Raw genomic sequence first — 23,620 nt, forward strand, 5'->3', positions numbered from 1 at the left:
AGTGTGTATCAGTGTGTCAGTGTGTCAGTGTGTTTAGTGTGTGTCAGTGTGTGTCAGTGTGTATCAGTGTGTGTCAGTGTGTGTTAGTGTGTGTCAGTGTGTATCAGTGTGTGTCAGTGTGTGTCAGTGTGTATCAGTGTGTATCAGTGTGTGTTTCAGTGTGTATCAGTGTGTGTATCAGTGAGTGTCAGTGTGTGTGTGTTAGTGTGTATCAGTGTGTGTCAGTGTGTATCAGTGTGTGTGTGTTACTGTGTATGAGTGTGTGTTAGTGTGTGTATCAGTGTGTATCAGTGAGTGTCAGTGTGTATCAGTGTGTGTCAGTGTGTATCAGTGAGTGTCAGTGTGTATCAGTGTGTGTCAGTGTGTGTCAGTGTGTGTCAGTGTGTGTGTCAGTGTGTGTCAGTGTTAGGGTTAGTTTTAGTAATCACTACCCCTTACACTGATACACACTGACACACACTGACACACTCACACACACTGACACAGTAATACACACTGACACACACTGATACACACTGACACACACTGACACACACTGATACACTGACACACACTCACACACACTGATACACACTGACACACACTGATACACACTGACACACACTGACACACACTGACACACTCACACACACTGACACAGTAATACACACTGACACACACTGATACACTGACACACACTGACACACACTGATACACACTGACACACACTCACAAACACTGATACACACTGACACACACTGATACACACTGACACACACTGATACACACTGATACACACTGACACACACGGATACACACTGATACACACTGACACACACTGATACACACTGACACACACTGATACACACTGATACACACTGACACACACGGATACACACTGATACACACTAATACACACTGATACACACTGATACACACTGATACACTCTGATACACACTGATACACACTAACACACACTGATACTCACTGACACACACTGACACACACTGATACACACTGACACACACTGATACACACTGATACACACTGACACACACTGATACTCACTGATACACACTGATACACACTGACACACACTGATACACACTGACACACACTGATACACACTGACACACACTGATACACACTGATACACACTAACACACTGATACACACTGATACACACTGATACACACTGACACACACTGATACTCACTGACACACACTGGTACACACTGACACACACTGATACACACTGACACACACTGACACACTGATACACACTGACACACACTGATACACACTGACACACACTGACACACACTGATACACACTAACACACACTGATACACACTGATACACACTGACACACACTGATACACACTGACACACACTGACACACACTGATACACACTGACACACACTGATACACACTAACACACACTGACACACTGACACACACTGACACACACTGATACACACTGATACACACTGATACACACTAACACACACTGACACACTGATACACACTGATACACACTGACACACACTGACACACACTGACAAACACACACACACTAACACACACTGATACACACTGATTCACACTGACACACTGACACACACTGATACACACTGATACACACTAACACACACTGACACACTCACACACACTGATACACACTGACACACACTGATACACACTAACACACACTGACACACACTGACACACACTGATACACACTAACACACTGATACACACTGATACACACTGACACACACTGATACACACTGACACACTGACACACACTGATACACACTGATACACACTGATACACACTGACACACACTGACACACTCACACACACTGACACACACTCACACACACTGATACACACTAACACACACTGACACACTGATACACACTGATACACACTGATACACACTGACACACACTGATACACACTGACACACACTGATACACACTAACACACACTAACACACACTGACACACTGATACACACTGATACACACTGACACACACTAACACACACTGATACACACTAACACACACTGATACACTGATACACACTGACACACACTAACACACACTGATACACACTAACACACACTAACAAACACTAACAAACACTGATACACACTGATACACACTGATACACACTGACACACACACTGACACTAACACACACAGACACACACTAACACACACTGACACACACTAACACACACTAACAACACTAACAAACACTGATACACACTGACACACACTGATACACACCGACACACACACTGACACTAACACACACAGACACACACTAACACACACTGATACACACTGACACACACTGACACACACTGATACACACTAACACACACACACACTGATACACACTGACACTGATACACACTGATACACACTGACACACACGGATACACACTGATACACACTAATACACACTGACACACACTGATACACACTGACACACACTGACACACACTGATACACACTGACACACACTGATACACACTGATACACACTAACACACACTGATACACCTGACACACACTGATACACACTGACACACACTGATACACACTGATACACACTAACACACACTGATACACACTAATACACACTGACACACACTGATACACACTGACACACTGATACACACTGATACACACTGACACACACGGATACACACTGATAAACTCTGACACACACTGATACTCACTGACACACACTGATACACACTTACACACTGATACACACTGATACACACTGATACACACTGACACACACTGATACACACTGATACACACTGACACACACTGATACACACTGATACACACTGACACACACTGATACCACTGATACACACTGATACACTCTGACACACACTGATACTCACTGACACACTGATACACTGATACACACTGATACACACTGACCACACACTGATACACACTAACACACTGATACACACTGATACACACTGATACTCACTGACACACACTGATACACACTGATACACACTGACACACACTGATACACACTGACACACTGATACACACGGATACACACTGACACACACTAATACACACGGATACACACTGATACACACTAATACACACTGACACACACTGATACACACTGACACACTGATACACACTGACACACACTCACAAACACTGACACACTGATACACACTGATACACACTGACACACACGGATACACACTGATACACACTAATACACACTGACACACTGATACACACTGACACACACTGATACACACTGATACACACTGACACACACGGATACACACTGATACACACTAATACACACTGACACACACTGATACACACTGACACACACTGACACACACTGATACACACTGACACACACTGATACACACTGATACACACTAACACACACTGATACACACTGATACACACTGACACACACTGACACACACTGATACACACTGACACACACTGATACACACTGACACACACTGACACTGATACCACACTGACACACACTGATACACACTAACACACACTGATACACACTGATACACACTGACACACACTGATACTCACTGACACACACTGATACACACTAACACACACTGACACACACTGATACACACTAACACACACTGACACACTGATACACACTGATACACACTGACACACACTGACAAACACACACACACACTAACACACACTGATACACACTGATTCACACTGACACACACTGATACACACTAACACACACTGACACACTCACACACACTGATACACACTGACACACACTGATACACACTGACACACACTGATACACACTAACACACACTGACACACACTGATACACACTAACACACTGACACACACTGACACACACTGATACACACTGATACACACTGACACACACTGATACACACTAACACTGACACACACTGATACACACTGATACACACTGACACACACTGATACACATGACACACACTGATACACACTGATACACACTGACACACACTGACACACACTAACACACTGATACACACTGATACACACTGATACACACTGATACACACTGATACACACTGACACACACTGATACACACTGACACACACTGACACACACTAACACACTGATACACACTGATACACACTGATACACACTGATACACACTGACACACACTGATACACTGACACACACTGACACACACTAACACACTGATACACACTGATACACACTGACACACACTGATACACACTGACACACACTGACACACACTAACACACTGATACACACTGATACACACTGACACACTCACACACACTGATACACACTGATACCCTGATACACACTGACACACACTGATACACTGACACACACTGATACACTAACACACACTAACACACACTGACACACTGATACACTGATACACACTGACACACACTGATACACACTAACACACACTAACACACAAACACTGATACACACTGATACACACTGATACACACTGACACACACTGACACACACAGACACACACTGACACACACTGACACACACTAACACACACTAACAAACACTAACAAACACTGATACACACTGACACACACTGATACACACCGACACACACACTGACACTAACACACACAGACACACACTACACACACTGACACACACTGATACACACTAACACACACTAACAAACACTGATACACACTGACACACACTGATACACTGACACACACTGATACACACTGACACACTCACAAACACTGATACACACTGATACACACTGATACACACTGACACACTGATACACACTGATACACACACACTGACACACACTGATACACACTGACACACACTGATACACACTGATACACACTGACACACGGATACACACTGATACACACTATACACACGACACACTGATACACACTGACACACACTGATACACACTGATACACACTGACACACACGGATACACACTGATACACTCTGACACACTGAACTCACTGACACACTGATACACACACACACACTGATACACTGATACCACTGATACACACTGACACACACTACACACTGACACACACTGACACACACTGATACACACTGATACACTGATACACTCTGACACACACTGATACTCACCGACACACACTGATACACACTGATACACACTGACACACACTGAACACTGATACACACTGATACACACTGACACACACGATACACACTGATACACACTGATACTCACTGACACAACTGATACACACTGATACACTGACACACACTGATACACACTGACACACACTGATACACACTGACACACACTGATACACACTGACACACACTGATACACACTGATACACACTAACACACACTGATACACACTGACACACACTGATACACACTGATACACACTAACACACACTGATACACACTGACACACACTGATACACACTGACACACACTGATACACACTGATACACACTAACACACACTGATACACACTAATACACACTGAACACACTGATACACACACACTGATACACACTGACACTAACACGGATACACACTGACACACTGACACACACTGATACTCACTGACACACACTGATACACACTTACACTGATACACACTGACACACTGATACACACTGACACACACTGATACACACCTGATACACACTGACACACACTGATACACACTGATACACTGACACACTGATACACACTGATACACTCTGACACACTGATACACTGACACACACTGAACACACTGATACACTGATACACACTGAACACACTGATACACACTGACACACACTGATACACACTGATAACACTGATACCACTGACACACTGATACACACTGATACACACTGACACACACTGATACACACTGACACACACTGATACACACGATACACACTGACACACTGATACACACACACTGATACACACTAATACACACTGACACACACTGATACACACTGACACACACTCACACACTGACACACACTGACACACACTGATACACACTGACCACACACTGATACACACTAATACACACACACTGATACACACTGACACACACACACTGACACACACTGATACACACTGATACACATGACACACACTGATACACACTGAACACACTGATACACACTAAAACACTGATACACTGATACACACTGACACACACACACTGACACACACTGATACACACACACACTGACACACACTGATACACACTAACACACACACACACTGATACACACACACACTGACACACTGACAAACACACACACACACTAACACACACTGATACACACTGACACACTGACACACACTGATACACACTAACACACACTGACACACTGACACACACTGATACACACTGACACACTGATACACACTGACACACACTGACACTGATACACACTGACACACACTGATACACACTAACACACACTGACACACACTGACACACACTGATACACACTGATACACACTGACACACACTGATACACACTAACACACTGACACACACTGATACACACTGATACACACTGACACACACTGATACACACTGACACACACTGATACACACTGATACACACTGACACACACTGACACACACTAACACACTGATACACACTGATACACACTGATACACACTGATACACACTGATACACACTGACACACACTGATACACACTGACACACACTGACACACACTAACACACTGATACACACTGATACACACTGATACACAATGATACACACTGACACACACTGATACACACTGACACACACTGACACACACTAACACACTGATACACACTGATACACACTGACACACACTGATACACACTGACACACACTGACACACACTAACACACTGATACACACTGATACACACTGACACACACTCACACACACTGATACACACTGATACACACTGATACACACTGACACACACTGATACACACTGACACACACTGATACACACTAACACACACTAACACACACTGATACACACTGATACACACTGATACACACTGACACACACACTGACACTAACACACACAGACACACACTAACACACACTGACACACACTAACACACACTAACAAACACTAACAAACACTGATACACACTGACACACACTGATACACACCGACACACACACTGACACTAACACACACAGACACACTAACACACACTGACACACACTAACACACACTAACAAACACTAACAAACACTGATACACACTCACAAACACTGATACACACTGACACACACTGATACACACTGACACACACTCACAAACACTGATACACACTGACACACACTGATACACACTGACACACACGGATACACACTGATACACACTAATACACACTGACACACACTGATACACACTGACACACACTGATACACACTGATACACACTGACACACACGGATACACACTGATACACACTAATACACACTGACACACACTGATACACACTGACACACACTGATACACACTGATACACACTGACACACACGGATACACACTGATACACTCTGACACACACTGATACTCACTGACACACACTGATACACACTTACACACACTGATACACACTGATACACACTGACACACACTGATACACACTGACACACACTGACACACACTGATACACACTGATACACACTGATACACTCTGACACACACTGATACTCACTGACACACACTGATACACACTGATACACACTGATACACACTGACACACACTGATACACACTGATACACACTGATACACACTAACACACACTGATACACACTGATACACACTGATACACACTGACACACACTGATACACACTGATACACACTGACACACACTGATACACACTGACACACACTGATACACACTGACACACACTGATACACACTGATACACACTGACACACACGGATACACACTGATACACACTGATACACACTGACACACACTGATACACACTGATACACACTGACACACGGATACACACTGATACACACTGACACACACTGATACTCACTGACACACACTGATACACACTAACACACACTGATACACACTGATACACACTGATACACACTGACACACACTGATACACACTGATACACACTGACACACACTGATACACACTGATACACACTGACACACACTGATACACACTGATACACACTGATACACTCTGACACACTGATACTCACTGACAAACACTGATACACACTGATACACACTGATACACACTGACACACACTGATACACACTGATACACACTGATACACACTGATACACACTGACACACACTGATACACACTGATACACACTGACACACACTGATACACACTGACACACACTGATACACACTGACACACACTGATACACACTGATACACACTGATACACACTGATACACACTGATACACTCTGACACACACTGATACACACTGATACACACTGACACACACTGATACACACTAACACACACTGATACACACTGATACACACTGATACACACTGACACACACTGATACTCACTGACACACACTGACACACACTGATACACACTGATACACACTGATACACACTGACACACTGATACTCACTGATACACACTGACACACACTGATACTCACTGACACACACTGATACACACTGACACACACTGATACACACTGATACACACTGACACACACGGATACACACTGATACACACTAATACACACTGACACACACTGATACACACTGACACACACTGATACTCACTGATACACACTGACACACACTGATACACACTGACACACACTGATACACACTGATACACACTGACACACACGGATACACACTGATACACACTAATACACACTGACACACACTGATACACACTGACACACACTGATACACACTGATACACTCTGACACACACTGATACTCACTGACACACACTGATACACACTGACACACACTGATACACACTGATACACACTGATACACACTGACACACACTGATACACACTGACACACACTGACACACACTGATACACACTGATACACACTGATACACTCTGACACACACTGATACTCACTGACACACACTGATACACACTGATACACACTGATACACACTGACACACACTGATACACACTGATACACACTGACACACACTGATACACACTAACACACACTGATACACACTGATACACACTGATACTCACTGACACACACTGATACACACTGATACACACTGACACACACTGATACACACTGACACACACTGATACACACTGACACACACTGATACACACTGATACACACTGACACACACGGATACACACTGATACACTCTGACACACACTGATACACACTGACACACACTGATACACACTGATACACACTGACACACACGGATACACACTGATACACACTGATACACACTGACACACACTGATACACACTGATACACACTGACACACACGGATACACACTGATACACACTGACACACACTGATACACTCTGACACACACTGACACACACGGATACACACTGATACACACTGATACACACTGACACACTGATACACACTGATACACACTGACACACACGGATACACACTGATACACACTGACACACACTGATACTCACTGACACACACTGATACACACTAACACACACTGATACACACTGATACACACTGATACACACTGACACACACTGATACACACTGATACACACTGACACACACTGATACACACTGATACACACTGATACACTCTGACACACACTGATACTCACTGACACACTGATACACACTGATACACACTGATACACACTGATACACTCTGACACACACTGATACACACTGATACACACTGACACACACTGATACACACTAACACACACTGATACACACTGATACACACTGATACACACTGATACTCACTGACACACACTGACACACACTGATACACACTGATACACACTGACACACACTGATACACACTGATACACACTGATACACTCTGACACACACTGATACTCACTGACACACTGATACACACTGATACACACTGATACACACTGATACACACTGATACTCACTGACACACTGATACACACTGATACACACTGATACACTCTGACACACACTGATACTCACTGACACACTGATACACACTGATACACACTGATACACTCTGACACACACTGATACACACTGATACACACTGATACTCACTGACACACTGATACACACTGATACACACTGATACACTCTGACACACACTGATACTCACTGACACACTGATACACTCTGACACACACTGATACACACTGATACACACTGACACACACTGATACACACTGATACACACTGATACACACTGATACTCACTGACACACTGATACACACTGATACACACTGATACACTCTGACACACACTGATACTCACTGACACACTGATACACTCTGACACACACTGATACACTCTGACACACACTGATACTCACTGACACACTGATACACACTGACACACACTGATACACACTGATACACACTGACACACACTGATACACACTGATACACACTGATACACACTGATACTCACTGACACACTGATACACACTGATACACACTGATACACTCTGACACACACTGATACACACTGATACACACTGATACACACTGATACACACTGATACACACTGATACTCACTGACACACTGATACACACTGATACACACTGATACACTCTGACACACACTGATACTCACTGACACACTGATACACTCTGACACACACTGATACACACTGATACACACTGACACACACTGATACACACTGACACACACTGATACACACTGATACACACTGACACACACTGATACTCACTGATACTCACTGACACACACTGATACACACTGATACACACTGACACACACTGATACTCACTGATACTCACTGACACACACTGATACACAGAAAGCCACAGGTGGAGCTTGCGGCTTCCTGTGGGTGGAGCCTGTGACTTCCTGTGGTTGGAGCCTGCGGCTTCCTGTGGGCGGAGCCTGCGGCTTCCTGTGGGTGGAGCCTGTGGCTTTAAAAGCAGGGCTCTGTTCAGCAGTCTGCAGCTGGACTGTGATACACACTGAACTAATGAACTGCTGATTTTAAGCTGCCATGGATCCCAGGTCTTCTGTATATATTTAGTGTAGCAGTTGCATCATGGATCACACAGGATCTGCGTCAGTTTATCCCTATAACACAACGTGGGACACAACCAATCAGACCTCAGCAGCTCTGCAAACGGTTTGGAGGGAAAATTTCAAACAACTTTAAAGGGCAACAGTTTAATTCTAACCAAACCTAAAGTTTTTTTAAGACACATTAAGACAATTAACATAATTTATGCAGCACAAAGTCTGAGAACAATTATGAACATCATAAACATCACTAAGAGTAGAGGGGTAGCGTTAGCATGTCTTACCAGCTGCTGCAGCTTCTGCCTGGCTGCTGCAGCTTCTGCCTGGCTGCTGCAGCAGCTGCCTGGCTGCTGCAGCTTCTGCCTGGCTGCTGCAGCAGCTGCCTGGCTGCTGCAGCTTCTGCCTGGCTGCTGCAGCAGCTGCCTCAGAACCCCACTCTGTGCGACACCAAACTGTCCTCCCAGAACAACATCAAGAACCAAAAACAACAGACATCTCAACAAAAAAAGTGTTTTGAGAAGGTACATAATAATTATAATAAATGAATAAATGAAATCAACTCAGCTACATTTGCATGTGGCGTCTTTGTTCACTCAATAGATAATAAAATTCACTGAAGTGATCTCCGGCCTTGGGAAGTCATTATTTTTGTGGGTTGCCCAAGTCATAAGAGAACAAGTCACAGCGAGAGAGAGAAAAATGTTTTGACCAATTAAACCTACTGATTGACTGCAACAAAGTCGGTAGCCGACTCGCCTGGGTTTGTTCATCATCACCAATAGATGCACCTGTTTCATTTCTCCCATTAAACACCAAGTTAACTAAAAGCTCTCCCTCTTCAGATGTCAATAAGCTGCATTTCCTCCCAATTCTTTTTCTTTTGCATAATGACCAGTTGTGTTTGTGAAGTAGAGGAATCGTAACGACTTTTTTTCTTCATGTTGGCCGCATTTTCTGTACTGACTATTTATTTTTCTCACTTTCAGCACTGACCTTACTGAAAGGGAAAACTTAAGGCTTACAAAAACTTTGTATTTTCTGTCCTGGAGGGTTTACTAAGAAGCTGGTTCAGTTGGAAAGCAGGTTAAGTTAATCTAAAGCAGGTTAAGTTAATCTAAAGCAGGTTAAGTTAACCTAAAGCAGGTTAAGTTAACCTAAAGCAGGTTAAGTTAATCTAAAGCAGGTTAAGTTAACCTTGTGGTTTAAGTAAAGCACCTAATTTTCTTAATTAAATGATGCCTGCAGGTTTATCTATTAGCAGGTTTCATTTGCCTGCACTTGGTTGTGTACATTATTTTACGTGTATTTAACAAGTTTACCAAAATATAAAAAATGTCATTCAAACTGCATTTGCCTTGTTTTACGTTTTACTTGTACTTTTCATTACATTACTTGAGTTCATCCATTGTTACAGTAACTTCCATACTTAAGTACAAGACATTTCAGATACTTAAAGACTTTAACTCAAGTAACATTTTAGTGACTTTTACCAAAGTCACATTTTGGAGAGGTATCCATACTTTCACTTGACTCCGAGATTTCAGTACTTTTTACAACACTGCCTCTTCCTCCCATCATGACGCCATGCAGCAGGTCATAATCAGACCTCTGCTGCCCCCTGCTGGGGAAACACAGCAATAGAGTAAAACACAGACAAAATAAAGTTACTGTGAGCTTCAAACTCCCTGCAGAAAACTGGGAATCTGGAGGACCTTCTAGGCTTCCGTAGTTCTTAGCAAGAGTCCAGAGCAGGAAGCTGCTGAAGCTGAAACGAAATGAAGAGAATAAAAACCTCTGTGCTTTTCCTCAGAGGTTCACACACAATGAGACTAAAAAACTAAATCATTACATCCAGCTGAGAGGGATCGATTCAAAATGGAGCAAAACTTCAGGACTATTTAGTAAACATTAAAACAAATGTTATTTAAAACGACATAACATTTCAGCTTTTATTGGATTTATTCATTTAAAGCAGCAGAACCAACATTTATGATTCAGACTCCAGTCCTTCATGAAAACTCTTACTATCTAAAATTATACAATGCAAAGACTTTAAACAATAAAGTAGTATTTAGTCTGAAAATGGTCGGGTCAAAGATGTGACTTTATTCATTTCAAATATGTGTTTGAAATGCAACATTTTCTCTTATGACATCTGATCTCTGCCAGGACACGATATTTGCTCCTGACGGTTTGCCATACACTCGTTCCTCCAGCGGATCCGGTCTCCGGTGACGTCATCCTGGGGCCCCTCCTCCTCCTCCTCATCGCACGGAGCCCCGCCCCCACACGCACGTTCTGTCCGTAGTAAAGCTGCCGCTGCTGTACCTGCAGGCTGCGTACGCGCACGCGCATCGGGAAAAAAGCCATTTCCACGTAGAGCAGAAGGCGCGCATGCGTGTGTGTGGTCTTCCACCTTTCAACGCTTTTCCATTTTTTTTACCTGCAGTGGACAATTACGCACAGTCAGGCGTGCACGCGCCGGCGCATGCACGCCGCAGCAGCAGCGCGCGCGCGGCAGCAGCAGAGGAAGAGGCAAGCGCATCCGGACCGCACGCGGCAGCATTATGAAGGTAACGAGCCGCTTTGTTTGTTTATTTACTGTTTGTTTATTCATCGCGAGGCGCAGGCGCGCGCCCGCTGCCGTTTTTCTGCTGGTTCTCGTGCACGAGGAACGGCTCCGTCAGCAGATTTCCATCCGACACATGCATCCCGCAGCCCGGGCTGAGGGGCAGCGGAGGGTCGGTCACCTCCTCCACCAGCGGCGCCGTGCGCGTGCGTGGACGGGCAGCAGTGTGAGGAGCGCGCGCGTGTTTCCGTGGATCCGTCCGGCAGCCGAATCACCGCTTTGTCTGCGGTGATGAATGACAGGAAGAGGAAGTGGTGCGTTCAGGTGCTTCCCGATTCACAGGCAGCAGGTGAACTCACCTGAGCTCCGGTCACGTGACAAACACCTGCTCAGGTAACCCATGGCAACAGATCCAACAGGATCACCTGACCAGATCCCCGATAGATCAGCTGAGTCTGCACTTCCTCCTCTCATTGGTCAGCAAGACTTTGACCTGCTAGACTGGGACTGAACTGGGATTGAACTGGGACTGAACTGGGATTGAACTGGGACTGAACTGGGATTGAACTGGGACTGAACTGGGATTGAACTGGGACTGAACTGGGATTGAACTGGGACTGAACTGGGACTGAACTGGGATTGAACTGGGATTGAACTGGGACTGAACTGGGACTGAACTGGGATTGAACTGGGACTGAACTGGGATTGAACTGGGACTGAACTGGGATTGAACTGGGACTGAACTGGGACTGAACTGGGACTGAACTGGGATTGAACTGGGACTGAACTGGGATTGAACTGGGATTGAACTGGGACTGAACTGGGACTGAACTGGGACTGAACTGGGACTGAACTGGGATTGAACTGGGACTGAACTGGGATTGAACTGGACTGAACTGGGACTGAACTGGGATTGAACTGGGACTGAACTGGGACTGAACTGGGATTGAACTGGGACTGAACTGGGACTGAACTGGGATTGAACTGGGACTGAACTGGGATTGAACTGGGACTGAACTGGGATTGAACTGGGACTGAACTGGGACTGAACTGGGATTGAACTGGGATTGAACTGGGACTGAACTGGGATTGAACTGGGATTGAACTGGGACTGAACTGGGATTGAACTGGGATTGAACAACAGGAGAACTTTCTGTTCTGTAAAACCAGATCAGATGATCAGATTGGAGATTGAAGGAACTTGAACTGGTTACCGGACCTGGTTCTGGTTCTGTTTGACTGGGCAGGTTTTTGCTTTGTGTCGTTGCCATAGTTACCAGCATGTTGAACTAGCCCAGATCGGTTCTGATGGAGCAAAACATTTCGGATCATCAGAATCGTCTGCTGCCTGATCAGAACCGGGTCAGTTTGGGTTCCAGAATGGAAACATCTGGCTGACAGAACCAGAGGTTCTGATCCGAACAGCCGTCAGCAGGATTACAGATCTCTGATCTAAAAAACTACAACTCCCAAGAGGAAGTGCTGAGAGTAGACCGGGTTCTACCGCTGGTCCGGTCTGGATTCTGTCTGGTTCTGGTACCAGGGAAGGTCGATGGTTTTGTGTTCTCCTCTGGAACGTTCCTGATGCCGGGTCGGTCTGGTTCTGAAAGCACCTCAGAAGAACCAGACCAGAACTGAGTTGGACAGAACCACAGAGACAAAAAGGTCCCAGCGTCGACCCGCTGAACCCACTGGACCCACTCTCACCAACAACTCCTGCAGGCAGACAGGACGGTCCAAACGGGTCACGGGTCCAGAGGAGCAGATCCATAACTCCAGATCCTTCCAGGATCCGAATCCGGTTCTTCGCTTTGACCATTTGACCCCTGATACCTGGCCCTGCCTCCTTGCCACTGGTGAATGAATGAATGAATGAGCCAATCAGAGCCAGGCGAGTTTGTGCTGGTCCCGCCTCAAACTCATAGTGACCTTTGACCTCTTTATCTTTGGACGAGAGACACAGAGGGAGAAAGTGGAACAGGAAGAGACGGAACGACACACACCGACACACACCGACACACACCAAGGGAAGACTTCTCCAGAGGTAGCAGCTCACACACACACACACACACACACACACAACACACACACAACACACACACACACACACACACACACACACACTGCTCCTCCTCTTCCTCCTGCGGTCGAATCGTTTTGCTAATTGAAACGGCCACTTTATTAGGCACACCTGGTACCAGAACCACTTCATTCCTCGGCCATTCTGCTCTGACCTTTGACCTCTGGCAGCTCTCTGGAGCTTCTCCATTTCAGAGCTCATTGGAGACCTGAGGTTGTAAGTTCAAATCCCTGCAGGTCAGATATCAGAGAGAAATCTGATTGGCTCATACCCTTAATAGAGCAACAGAACCTTGGATCTGGTTCTGATCTGGTCTCAGTTCCAGCGCTTCAGACCACAGGAAGTGAGATGATTCCACTTCCTGTGGCTCCGTCTCTTGGAAACGTTGCTGAACGTGACCGCCACTGCTCGTTTCCTCACTGACTTTCTTCACATATGCTCATCCATATTTAATGTAGTGTGTGTGTGTGTGTGCGTGCGTGCGTGCATGTGAGTGTGTGTGTCAGGCTCATGCTGGTCGCCACCATCTGCTGCTCGCACATCGACTATCTGCTCCCAAACAGGAAGCTTGTCCACGCTGTCAGAATCACAGAATAAAACGTTGCCGTTCCTTTAAGGAAGATGAAGCAAATCCTCCGTTTTGGTTTAGGGGAGAAACCCCCTCCATGAACTCACACACACACACACACACACACACACACACACACACACACACCACACACACACACACACACACTCACACACACACACACACACACACACACACACTCACACACACCACACACACACACACACACACGATGCAGCAAATTACTGTAAAACTCTTTCAGCTTTAGCATTAGCATGCTAACCCCTCAGGCTGAATGTTTCCGAAATTTCACATCAGCCACTTGATTTTCAGAATGACGGACATTTTTCAAGATGGCTGCCATTTTTGAGGTGGCCATCTTCATTTCATCTTCATGACTTAGATGGCCTACGACTTTAAGTGCAGCAGAATCAAAACTGATAGCTTTCTGACAGCCATTGTTAGCACTAGCTTCTGCTGCACTGTTTCATTGGCTGTTGTTAGCATTAGCTTCTGCTGCACTGTGTTTCATTGTTCATTGTTAGCATTAGCCTCTGCTACACTGTGTTTCATTGGCCGTTGTTAGCATTAGCCTCTGCTGCACTGTGTTTTATTTGCCGTTGTTAGCATTAGCCTCTGCTGCACTGTGTTTTATTTGCCGTTGTTAGCATTAGCCTCTGCTACACTGTGTTTCATTGCCGTTGTTAGCATTAGCCTCTGCTGCACTGTGTTTTATTTGCCGTTGTTAGCATTAGCCTCTGCTGCACTGTGTTTTATTTGCCGTTGTTAGCATTAGCCTCTGCTACACTGTGTTTCATTGTTCATTGTTAGCATTATCTTCTGCTGCACTGTGTTTGTTTGGCCGTTGTTAGCATTAGCCTCTGCTGCACTGTGTTTCATTGGCCGTTGTTAGCATTAGCCTCTGCTACACTGTGTTTCATTGCCGTTGTTAGCATTAGCCTCTGCTACACTGTGTTTCATTGCCGTTGTTAGCATTAGCCTCTGCTACACTGTGTTTCATTGTTCATTGTTAGCATTAGCTTCTGCTGCACTGTGTTTGTTTGGCCGTTGTTAGCATTAGCCTCTGCTACACTGTGTTTCATTGGCCGTTGTTAGCATTAGCCTCTGCTGCACTGTGTTTTATTTGCCGTTGTTAGCATTAGCCTCTGCTGCACTGTGTTTTATTGCCGTTGTTAGCATTAGCCTCTGCTGCACTGTGTTTTATTTGCCGTTGTTAGCATTAGCCTCTGCTGCACTGTGTTTTATTTGCCGTTGTTAGCATTAGCCTCTGCTGCACTGTTTTATTTGCCGTTGTTAGCATTAGCCTCTGCTGCACTGTGTTTTATTTGCCGTTGTTAGCATTAGCCTGCTGCACTGTGTTTTATTTGCCGTTGTTAGCATTAGCCTCTGCTGCACTGTGTTTCATTGGCTGCTCCCGGCTGAATGGACGCTGCGGCGTTTCTGCTGCCGCTGTTCGTTGGAGTACTTTCGTCACTTTTTGCTCTTTTTCTTATTGTTTTGCGATCACCAACCGTTTCTGGTTCTTTTTGCTGTGACTGTGAGCCAAACCTCAGCCTGTCAGCGGTGAGCTGTGGACTGTAAGTATTGGCTGACCCGTCAACGCCAATGACCTTTCACCTCCATGATGTGAGTCGATCAGTTTCTCATTGAACCTGTGTCAGGTATCCTACAATTCTCGTCCAATGAGTTTCTTTGACTCTGTTGGCTCCTGCCAATCATCTGCCGGTGATGCTGCGGCTCCATCCGGAAGTCACATTCGTCCTCCGCCGGAGGTTCATTCATCGTGGGTCTGGATGGAATTTCCAGCTCAACAAGTCCAAACCCATCTGGACCAACAACCATCGAGCTGCCAGAAAGCTGCCCAGACCGCACATCGCAACATGCTAGCGAGCCTAGCCAGGTCAGCTAACCCTCCTTCCGACTCCACCTTCGTCGCTTCAGTCTGCTCAACGTCTGTTCTGAAGAACAAAGGGCATCTTGTCCGGGATCTGTTCGGCTGGAACTTGGCAACAACCTGTGGATTCTCACGCCTTAACGACTCCATTGGCTTCGTCTGCATCTCTCCACGCTGCAGTTCTGGCCGCTGGATGGTCTCAGTATTTCATCGTCAGATGATCTGGAAAGTCTTGCCTGAAGTGAAGTGCTGTAAACTCTCTGGACCAACTCTGGTTTATTGTCCTCCTGAGCCTCATGAGGACTTTTTAAATGACTTCCGGCCTTCCTTAGGCATTTGTTGCTTTTCCCCCTAATGCTATGTTATTGGGAATTTTAATATTCATATTGACAGCCCCAGCTCCCACTTACCAATGATTTTTTTGTCCTGCCTCGATGATTCTGGTTTTAGACAATCTGTTGATTTTTCCACTCATTTTAAGGACTTGATTTGTTGTGGTCAGGCTGATGAACTCTCCTTTTCTGACCACTTTTTCTTATCCTGTCATATTTCACTGTGTGTTTCATGAACATAGGCAGCCCGGCTTTAGCAACAGTACAGACACACGGCCCTCCATGGTTTCAGTCAGACCTCTCTGGTTGCTCTCAGTTCATCCAGCTTTAATCATTTAAATCCCATCTGTCCTCCGTGGTCTCAGGTGTTCCCAGGGCTCTGTCCTGGGACTCCATCTTTCCATCACCTACTTTCTCCCCCTTGGCATATCCATAGCATCCACTTCCACTGTTTTGCAGATGATGCCCAACTCTTTTTGTCACTTCCTGTTTAGATGAATTCAAATCCTGCTTTGCATCAAACTTCCTCAACTTAAACAAAAAAAGCAAATTTCGAACTCATTGGCACTAAATCTACACAATGTAAAGTCAACAACTTTTCTGTCATTGTCGTACTCTGTTCTCTCATATTGATCATATTATTAATATTAGTAATATTGATAATATAACCCGGTCGGCTCATTTGCACCTCCGTAACATTTCGCCTGTCCGTCTCTCTGCTCCATATTCTGGTCATTTCTCCCACTGGTTCCTGTAATTCCCTCCTGGTTGTTCTGCCTCATAAACCCGTCTGTAAACTCCAACTGGTTCCAGTCTCTGCTGGAGGCGTCGGCACCAAAACGGACTCGTTTCACCACATCAACTCACTGGCTTCCAGTTTCCTTCAGATTTCACTTTAGATGTGTTTCCTGACCTGCTGCTCATCTCCACCGTTCACCTTCCCTCTGTTCTTCCTCTTCATCATCCTCAGAGCCTCTAGTCCGTCTCAGCGGAACCGGAACATCCGGAACATCGACCCGGAGCTCGTCTGTTCAGGTTCCTGCTCACTAACTGGGCAATTACTTTGTCGCCATTTCACTGTTAATTTAATGTTGTGAAGGGTCTTTGGGGTCTGAAAGGCACTGGCAAATAAAATGCTTTATTATTATTAATGCTAACCAGTGGCTTAGAAGGTTAGCATAAGCTTTTGCTACTTTATGAGTTTAGCGGGTTAGGATTAGCGTTTAGCGTTAGCGGAGTTGCGTCGATGGAACTTCTGGGCCCAGACGGGTTCTGGTATCGGCCTCTGAAAGGTCTCAGTTAACATTCAGTTAGCTGCTGCGCTAACAGAGAAGCTGCTTTCCTGCAACATGCTGACTGAGCAGAACCAGAAACCGCCTGCTGCCTTAGTGCCTTTTACCAAATGTTCTGCAGCTTCAGGTTCTGTTCAGGTTCTGTTCTTCAGCCTTCTGGTCTCTCCATGGTTTTGGAACAATGTGGACTGGTTTCCAACTGGGTTGGTTCTGTTGGATCAGTGGAAACCTGGAGAACCGGTTCCCTTTTGTTCCGTCTATTAATGATCTGCAAACCGCAGACTGATGGAGGGGTCAAAGGTCAGCAGCTTTAAACATGACTCACACTGAATCTGAATGGTTCCCTCTCAGGTTCCAGCATGATGCTCAAGGTCTGTACTGAGCATGCTCAGTAAGCAGCTGTTCCCTCTGTCTGCAGCTCAGCGGCCATGTCTAAAGCCACGGTGAAGAAGCTCCACTGGCGCTCCAAGGTACGGCCTGACCTTCGACCCCGGGCTCAGCCTCTGGACTTTCTGTGCCTGAGCTCCGGTTTGCTGTGTGCAGGTCCAGGAGAGCTTCGTTCCGCTGGGCGCCGGCGCCGGCTCCGGAGAGCTGGGTCTGGCCATCGGCGGCGGAGCTGATTATGGGGAGTTTCCCTTCGTCACCGCCGCACCAGGGGCGGGCCACGGTGGGTGACATCATCCTGGAGATCGGGGGGACGCCAGTGTTGGGGATGACGCTGGGCGATGTCCGAGGAGTCCTGAACTCCTGTCCTCATCCAATCAGAATCAAGACTGTGTTCCAGGTGAGATGATGACGTTCTGGTTCAGCCCAGTTAAACCAGTTAAAGCAAGCTGGGTGTTTACCAGCTCCAGACAAAGAATTGTCTCTAACGATCTGGAGTCGCTTCAACCCTCTGAGCAGGAATAACTTTAAGGACACATGTGTGACATCATTGTGACATCACTTCCTGTCTGGTTGTCAGGTTCCTCTCTGTGCAAAGACCTCAGGTTGTACCTCAGCAAGTGTTTCACTCCGGGCTCCATGGACAGTCAGCTGCAGCGCTCATCAGGGAGAACTTGTACCTGCGTGCTGTGCCGTGTAAGATGCACCTGGACACACACTAAACACTCCCTGGACACACACTAAACACACACCTGGAAACACACTAAACACACACCTGGACACACACTAAACACTCACCTGGACACACACTAAACACTCACCTGGACACACACTAAACACACACCTGGAAACACACTAAACACACACCTGGACACACACTAAACACTCACCTGGACACACACTAAACACACACCTGGAAACACACTAAACACACACCTGGACACACACTAAACACACACCTGGACACACACTAAACACACACCTGGACACACACTAAACACACACCGGGAAACACACTAAACACACACCTGGACACACACTAAACACTCACCTGGACACACACTAAACACACACTGGACACACACTAAACACACACCTGGACACACACTAAACACACACCTGGAAACACACTAAACACACACCTGGACACACACTAAACACTCACCTGGACACACACTAAACACACACCTGGACACACACTAAACACACACCTGGACACACACTAAACACACACCTGGACACACACTAAACACACACCTGGACACACACTAAACACTCACCTGGACACACACTAAACACTCACCTGGACACACACTAAACACTCACCTGAACACACACTAAACACACACCTGGACACACACTAAACACTCACCTGAACACACACTAAACACTCACCTGGACACACACTAAACACTCACTGGACACACACTAAACACTCACCTGGACACACACTAAACACACCTGGACACACACTAAACACACACCTGGACACACACTAAACACTCACCTGGACACACACTAAACACACACCTGGACACACACTAAACACACACCTGGACACACACTAAACACTCACCTGGACACACACTAAACACACACCTGGACACACACTAAACACTCACCTGAACACACACTAAACACTCACCTGGACACACACTAAACACACACCTGGACACACACTAAACACTCACCTGAACACACACTAAACACTCACCTGGACACACACTAAACACTCACCTGGACACACACTAAACACTCACCTGGACACACACTATACACTCACCTGGACACACACTAAACACACACCTGGACACACTAAACACTCACCTGGACACACAGTAAACACACACCTGGACACACACTAAACACACACTGGACACACACTAAACACACACTGGACACACTAAACACACACCTGGACACACACTAACACTCACCTGAACACACACTAAACACACACCTGAACACACACTAAACACACACCTGGACACACACTAACACACACCTGGACACACACTAAACACTCACCTGGACACACACTAAACACACACCTGGACACACACTAAACACACACCTGGACACACACTAAACACACACCTGGACACACAGTAAACACACACCTGGACACACACTAACACACACCTGGACACACACTAAACACTCACCTGGACACACACTAAACACACACCTGGACACACACTAAACACACACCTGGACACACACTAAACACTCACCTGGACACACACTAAACACTCACCTGGACACACACTAAACACTCACCTGGACACACACTAAACACTCACCTGGACACACACTAAACACACACCTGGACACACACTAAACACACCTGGACACACACTAAACACACACACCTGGACACTAAACACTCACCTGGACACACACTAAACACACACCTGGACACACACTAAACACACACCTGGACACACACTAAACACTCACCTGGACACACACTAAACACACACCTGGACACACACTAAACACACCTGGACACACACTAAACACTCACCTGGACACACACTAAACACTCACCTGGACACACACTAAACACTCACCTGGACACACACTAAACACACACCTGGACACACACTAAACACTCACCTGGACACACACTAAACACCTGGACACACACTAAACACTGGACACACACTAAACACTGGACACAACACTAACACACTGACACACACTAAACACACACCTGGATTCTGTATTGATGTAACTCAGATTTAATCTGAGGTCAAAAATGTGAAGCAGTTCAGATTAAAGTTTTTTACACTCAGTGAACATCTGTCAGCGACCTTCATTGCAATGACAACAGCTGAGCTCCCCATGTCACTGACATCCTCCGGCGTCCTTTGGGCAGGTACGACCCGGCAGCCGCGGGACGGCGAGATCTCAGGTGTGGACTACAACTTTGTGTCCATCGAGGAGTTCTTCTCTCTGGAGAGTCCGGAGCGCTGCTGGAGAGTGGCAAGTTCAAAGGTACGGAAGCCAGCCACGGGGGAGGGAAACCAGTGTACCGCCCTTACCGGCCCTTAAGGGTAGTATGCAGCACAGCTGCAGCTGGATTGCTTTCTTTTTCAAACCAAACAATAAGAGGATTTAATCTCTAATCCTGGAAACCTGCAGAAGCAGACACTGACAGAGCCCAACACACACACACACACACACACACACACA

At 45.7% G+C, this 23,620-nt stretch overlaps 2 pseudogenes; one reads left to right on the forward strand and one right to left on the reverse strand.

The window, feature by feature from the left end:
* Window positions 1–18,302, reverse strand: part of LOC129352954 (voltage-dependent L-type calcium channel subunit alpha-1D-like) — a 60,641-nt pseudogene extending 42,339 nt beyond the window's left edge.
* Window positions 13,505–23,620, forward strand: part of LOC129352971 (membrane-associated guanylate kinase, WW and PDZ domain-containing protein 1-like) — a 48,800-nt pseudogene continuing 38,684 nt past the window's right edge.

Source organism: Poeciliopsis prolifica, unplaced genomic scaffold (assembly GCF_027474105.1).
Source record: "Poeciliopsis prolifica strain line A6 unplaced genomic scaffold, Auburn_PproV2 SCAFFOLD082, whole genome shotgun sequence".
NCBI lineage: Eukaryota > Metazoa > Chordata > Actinopteri > Cyprinodontiformes > Poeciliidae > Poeciliopsis > Poeciliopsis prolifica.